A 7,741-nucleotide genomic window follows, 5' to 3' on the forward strand; every position below is an offset into this window, starting at 1 on the left:
CTGATGGCTCGTAAAGATTTCTGCTCCAAAGCCTCAGCTGGGGAGAGAAAAGTATAATTGGAATTGACAAGCTGGTAAGATATCGCCGGTGCTTTTTGTGAAAGAATAGAAGTTATTTATAAAAAAGAAAGTTCTTTGAAGTTAGCCATGTCACAGATATAACCCATGGAACGCAATACAGATATGGATTTATACATTTTAGAACCAAACACACAAAAACAAGAGAGCAGAAGGCAAGCACAATTTCACACAACCTGACAAAAGAATGTATAACCCTTACCAAAAAGTAGTATACTTCAAGTTTATTTTAGTAAGTATACTTAAGTAAAGTTCAAGTATATTTAGACTTTTTGTAAGTATAAGTCAAGTATACTTAAATGTCATTTTAAGTATAATTCTGAGGAGTACATAAAGCCTATTTCTGAGAAGTACATAAAAAGTCAACTAAAAGCATACTTTCCTATTTTTTAGATTAAAAGAAGTATACTAACATCACACTTGAATAAACTTCTTTTTCGTAAGGGAAAATATTAAAAACAAAACCCAACCCGAGTGTGGGATTCAAAGTGACTGAGATATCCAAAACATTATTCCAGGCAGGGATTTATGTTGATATCCCTGACACACTCATTACAAAGTCAATTTTTTTTAATAACTGGTAAGAGAAGTATATTTTATCAGACACTCTTGGTAAGGTTGCTCTAGTAAATAAATTAATTAATTGAATGAAGCGCACAGAGGGGCTTCCTGAATTCTCAAAAGATTTGTTACTAAAATATTACATATTTAATGTTGTGGCCTTTTGTTTTATTAATGAAAGCAGCCACATGCTAAAATTGGAAAATCAATAGAATGTGTTACATAATATAAATCCCCCAGATTAATCAGCATAGATGCCAATGAACGAAGTGTTTGCATCTTCCTTATAGAGTATCTGTTCCTGGATTTAAAAAAAAATAGTAAAGTATAGTGCGTGCATTCATCAGAGAGTTATATTGTAATAGCCTTGTTTCGCTCACCATAGAGAGGCTTCAGATTTATGCCACGTTTCCACTCTCAGGCCACCGCGTTGATGGATGCCACTGAGCTTGTTTGCTTTGCTCCCTCTATTCCTAAATCAGAAATGAACACGGCCCAACAGAAGATCATTCTTGTTGTGTGCCGCACCATCTGTGAAATTGAGGTTCAGAGAATGGCCGGGGCAAGGGCATCTGATGAGTCAGGGAGGAACTGTGGAAATGAGACAGCGTGAAAAGCCTCCCCAGGAACTTTTGTACGGCGACACTTCAAAAGATTTTAATTAAAGGAGGATGAAGAACAGCATGTGCACCTGAAACATCACAGGGGATGAAATTTATGCACATTCATCTGCAAATCCAATAAGATTCCCATATGAAGTGTTTATGAAGCTGAGTCATCACGCTCATAACATTCGACATTCACAGATGCTTTAAAATAGAAATATGAGGGGTAAACAATTCTTTGTTTGCAGTCTTCATCCCTAGGACTACGGATTCCTGGTCCATCTGTGGCAGTAGGTTTTTAGATAATGGTTCTCACCATATGGCTGCTATTCCGACCAAGACATTTTCTTTTCTTTTACATATATATATATATATATATATATATATATATATATATATATATATATATATATATATATAATTTTTTTTAGTTTAGTTAAGTTTTGTTTTAATCAAAAATTAACAGTTTTAATAACAGGATGTAAAAATTAAATCAACGCCGGGCACAATCAGGAGGAAGGAAGTACCAGGGATGACATGAATTTGAGCTGTTGACTTTGGGCATCTGTAGAGGTGTAAAGATGACACATAAACATCTGTCAGCACCTTTTTCTCTGCCCCTTCAGAGGTTATGAGATAAGACAGGCTAACAACTGTTCTCATGGCAGATTAAAACCCCACCTTTCAGGCACTAACCAACTCTAATATCAGAACAAATCTAGTTAGTCCAGTCATGGTCAAAACAAGTCAAATCAAATTTTTCTTAATCTTTTGTAATTAGTAGACTCAAAACTTCCTTCCACACTGTTAAGGAGAAAAAGAGAAATTATTGAAACAAGCTGCAAAAATGACATCTTTGTTACATCAGATTGCATCAAAACATGACTTTATACAGAGGATGCAGGATAGACAATATTACTCCTAAACACCAGAGTAAAAAAAAAAAAAAACTATAAGAGTTTTGAATCTTAGTCTGATCTAATTATGGCACATTATAAACTTGACTTCATATACAAAATTAACAGTTACTGTTTGATTTTGCTCCAGCAAAACCAAACTGAGTTGTTCCTATATGAATCAATGCTTTGAGTGACTCAGTGAATGATTCAATGACAGTCACTTGTCTCAAATCAGTGTTTTGAATGAATCAGTTGAATGAATGAGGCAATGCTAACTCAGAACAGTCATCCAGAAATATGTACGCTAACCTCATCACAACCTTATGACGCATCCAGATCCAAGGTATTTTGAAAATCAATAGAGATTCACAGGGTGAACTTAACAGTTTGTGTCAGAGTTTAAGAGTCGTTAATGCATTAATGGCCAGGAACGAGGAGATGAAAGGAGGAATAGAGTCGTCTGATCATGTTGTTAGGTTAATCATGGCATTTCTGGGAACTACCTGGGAAGACAGTCTGGATTTGTATGAATAGAATATGAATGAGCCTTCCCCTGAATACGTAGTACATAGAGACTGCACAATAAAGATTTAAACCTAGTTAAACAAGCCAAACTATACTCTCTCTGCTTGTTAAACTTCTGAAATAAAAAGTATTACTGGCGAAAAACATAAAAGTTATCAGAAATGCCTTCAAAAACATGAATTTAGGCAATGTTGTCAGATCGTGTACTAGTTTCTACTGAAATGGGAATGACCAGGCCTCTAGACACAGCCCTGGTTATCGTCCTTTTGTCCATATCCATCACATTCCAATTTGCATAAATATCATTAACCTCTCAAAATAATGGACTTCCCCAGTTTATGCCATACAACTTTTGATGGAACTGGTATTTTGAAAATGACTCCTGACTGTGGAATGGATTCCTAGATTACTTTCACAGCATTTCATTGGCCGTTGTGCACAAATCGAGGCATGATTTGTTGGAATGGACTGGTGGTGATATGGACTGCTCTTACGGTTTGCAGCAATATTAACTCAGAATTAACTCAGAATCAAAAGGGAGGGGATTGAATGAATGCATTGATAAAGAACAAGACATGGTCTATTTTTATTAATCCAGCAACCGTCTTCTGACCAGAATGGTTCAGAAAAGAGGTCAAATCCGTCTGTTAAGCTCCTTGGTCAGAATGGCGGATGTCAATGTCAGAGCAGAGCATCCCTTGCTACTGCAGATCTTGTTTGTTGAGTGTGTTTTAGTGTGATCTGAAGGCATGACTGAGCAAAATTTTATTTGAATTGACAGCCGGAAAAGTGACGCTACCACCTGCCTGTTTGTCAGTGTGTAAAGGTCAATTTGCTATGGCTTATCAAAAGGGGCGTCTTTGTTTTTTTCCCATCTCATCTCAGCATAGGGATAAATATGGTATAATAAACAATGGCAAGAATTTGCTTTTTGTGCTCAGAAATCTCAAGACAGACACAGTGTATTGTTGTATTACAGTGATTAAGGTATCTTTGTGTAAGATGACAGAAATATGGATTTCAAGGCTTCTTCGAAATGTGTTTGAGGTAGAAATGGTATTTCATGATGATGAGAATTCTTTCATGAATGTCAAGTTGACTGCAAAACAGGGTCAGGCTTTGTAACCTCCTGCCATGAAGAAAACGTTAGCTGACAGCTGGGCCATGCTCTCCATCCTAATGGAGAGGGCCATATAAGAAGCTCTAACCCTTGTAATCATTGAACACAAATCACACACAAACATACATTAAACATGCTGTGGCAGCTGATCCCTTGACATGATAAAGTTTACAAGCTTTAAATTACAAACTGTTTTATTACCGCCATAGCGTCTCTAAATGTAAATGTAAAGCACTGGGTATTTACAGAGTCATCGTTATGACAGGTTTATTTTCAGATATGATATTTGATTCCTGTTGTATAAATTACAAAATAATGCTAAGATATAATGTTCACAATACGACAGGCCTGAGCCCTGTGTGATATTTTACCCTTTAGGAGAGTGCAACTCATCCACCATTTTATTGATTAAGGAGGAACCATAAAATTATATGTGATGAGTTCTCACTGAGACAGAAGTCTGTGTTTAAATCAATAAAAGCTGATTTTGCTCTATACACACTAATACAGTAAAGAATTCATAGATTCAGAGCTCTTACAGAGCATATAAATGCCCATAAAATTAAGTTTAGAGAAAAGAGCCAAATAGCAACAAATATTGAATGCTTAACGGGGCTTACGTTATATCAGGGTCAGTGATAAATAAAGATGTCCATGATTATGATAAGAAGAGCCCCCCCCACAAATCTATAATCTAATTTAAGTTCTTAAATTTTTTTTATCTCTGTATGCAACTGTAAAATTTAAATATATATGTGTGTGTGTGTGTATGTGTGTGTGTGTGTGTGTGTGTGTGTGTGTGTGTGTGTGTGTGTGTGTGTGTGTGTAACAAAAGTAGCGTTCGCTTGGAGGTAACCATACTAAAAGTACAACAGTATGTACGCCACTCTAGTGCTTTCAGTACAACGACAAAGTTTCATTGTATGTTAGATTTTTGCATCAAATATAAAATCACAATTTACAGTCTTTAGTCTCTTTCACTCATAACGTCTTTACTGGTAAATTACCATTAAGAGATCATGTGTGAACAGGATCTTTTCAGTCAAATTTGTTCTGGCAATTTACTGGTATGAGAAGTTGTAACATTAGGCCTACCAGTAAATTACTGGTAATGTGCTCTGTGTGAAGTGTGAGTGCAGAATGAGATTACTGGTGTGAGCATGTACTGTACAAGTTCAGAATGCGCTGACATAAGACGTCTACTTTGGGCCAGTCATGACATTCTGATGCAGATGATGCAATTACCCCGCACTGTAGTTCAGTTTGAATTTGTCTATTGCAGTGTCTCTGGGCCAAAAGCGCGGCATGAATGTGAATGTTTGACACAAAAATGAAAACATCAACAAAAACACTGACCACGTGTACCCTTCCATGTTTACAAACACAACACCTGGATGCACAGGCATTTAGAGGTCATTTCCAGTTAATGATGTCACAGAATTTACCGGTATTTTAAAATTGATGTGTGAATGTTGAGAAAGCGCTCAGGATGCGCTCAGGACAGTTTGGATATTGTGGTGAAAATCAGAGGTAAAAAAATAAATAAATAAATACTGTTCAGTTTCTTGCACAGACTGATCGTTTCGTGTCTTTACACATCAATGTATTGTCACGAGCCGCAGGGTTTAATTTGGTTTTGTTTGTGTATGTTTTTTTGACTCTCAAAGCCGTGATTCCTATCCACTTACATTATATGACTAACAGACTGCAACGGTTTGAGTTAAAAATCTTAGTTTCTGTTCTACTGAAGAAACAAAGTCACCTACACATTGGATGCCCTGGGGGTAAGCAGATAAACATCAAATTTTCATTTTTGGGTGAACTATCCCTTTAAGACTCATCCACACCTTCCTAAAATGCCTTGTTTAAACACGCCCCTACATCTACGTCACTGTGTGGGAAGATTTGCATAACACCACCCAAATTTCACACAAAGAAAGAAGCTGTAACTTTGATTCTCTATTTTCTAGACTGTTTTCTGAACCTGGGAGAGTAACGTTAGCAGAGGCGGACTTACCCATTAGGCAAAGGTAGGTGACCGCCTTGGGCCTCCTAAAGCCAGGGGGCCCCCTAAAATGCTTTTCATATAGGAGTTGCGCATTAAGTGTTTATTACCATGACAACCGTCCGAGTCCGTGACGCCTGCAGGAGTGCGGCTTTACGCACTGTGAGTACCATGAGCGCTTAGACTGACCTCCAATTTGTCCTGCAAACATTTCAGCAGTTATCATAGGCCTGTGTGTGTCCCGTATTTCTGTCTACTGAACCAGCCATGCCATTAATTATGAATTTATCAGTCTTTTGCATGACAAAGTAAATTTATGCATAGAAATATTACGCCAAATAGAAACAGAAAATCGTGCTATAAGCACTTTCATGAGATCGGGTTAGCCTACAACAATTAATTTGTTTGCTATTTTACAAATGGGAATACAACGAATTCATGACATGGGTAAAAAAAAAGAGGCTAATAAATAGTTCACATATTATACAAAATTGCATTGCAGAAAATCCTTTACATGTTAAGGTATTCAGAAAAGAGCACCATAAAAAAATCTGAAAAAGCAAGCTATACAATAATAGGACGAAGTTCTACATAGCCTATATAAGCCATTACAATTTGTGTTTTAATTTTGGATTGTACAGAATTATAAAATAAAACACAAATTATAATCTGGCCTGTTTTAGGCTTTTCCTTATTTTTATATTTTAGATTTCCATCAGTTATGGTGTTGAAAAAATGACTTGTCATCTTCTTATTGGACATGCCTTTAAAGAGACATGCACAGATTACATAATGAAAGAGTTTCTATTTTCGATTTGAATTATTTTGTTTTAAAGTAGGCTAGTAATTTAAAGCTTTCTATATATTTTTTTTATTTTATTTTTCATCAGGTCTGTGAGGCAATTCGCTGAGTTTAGGTTTTATCATTGTGAAGCGCTCCTGTACAAACCCCAGATGATAGAAAGCATTTGTTTTCTTTATTTTATAAAAGCACAAAGTTTTGTTGATATTGTGAGTGCACACAAATATAGCCCATTTACAGTTTAGAATGAGGTATTACTCTTACCTTTATGAGCAAAAATGACTGCATATTAAGTTGTTTCCACTGTTTGAAAAAACTGCAAGTGATCGCAACGGCGCCTCCATGTCCTGCAGAGCGCACTTCAGCTTCAACTCTTCACACAAACGTCTAGGTTAAACATTTAAACTAACATTGTGAAATCCTTGAACTGTTTTATATCTATAGATTTTATTTTATGCAAGTCGTGATGATTTGAGAAGGCTAAATTGATCAAACATATAGGCTATGATCAAGTAGCCTACATATAGGCTATGATCAAGTAGCCTATGATCTGTTACTTGTGCTAACGCCACCATGATATAACATTGTAAATAATCCGTGAGCAAAATAACGATGAAGCTCAATTATTAATTACTAAATGGGGTGGGATTAAATAAATTGTCTTCTTCCCACTCCCTTTCAGGCAGAATTCGATCGTCATATTGAATACTGTAAACTGTATATTATGTTTTTTTTTTTTTTTTTCCTTTTTCTTTAACTATATTTGTCTGCCTTGTACTTTTTGTGCCATTGCCTGGAATAAATGAATTAAAAAAAAAAAAAAAAATCACGCTCTGCAGCTGGCCATTAAAAAAAACTTACATTTAACGAACAAAAAATGCTCCAAACATTTTTCTAAATTTACTTTATAAAAAAAGAAACAAAATATAATCACGTTTCCATTACATACAAAACTGAACTATTTTAATAGCTGAAACAGTAGTATAAGCTTTTTTTTGGGGGGGGGGGGGGCTAGGGCCTATTTTAAGGTCCCTGCAGGGCTCTAATTCACTTCATCCAACACTGTTTTGTTCTTATCTGTGAGCTTGCTCTTGATATATGTATTTAAAGCCATTTAACATGTACATGAAAAATGTAGAAACATTG

This window comes from Cyprinus carpio, chromosome A3 (genome assembly GCF_018340385.1).
Source record: "Cyprinus carpio isolate SPL01 chromosome A3, ASM1834038v1, whole genome shotgun sequence".
Classification (NCBI taxonomy): Eukaryota; Metazoa; Chordata; class Actinopteri; order Cypriniformes; family Cyprinidae; genus Cyprinus; species Cyprinus carpio.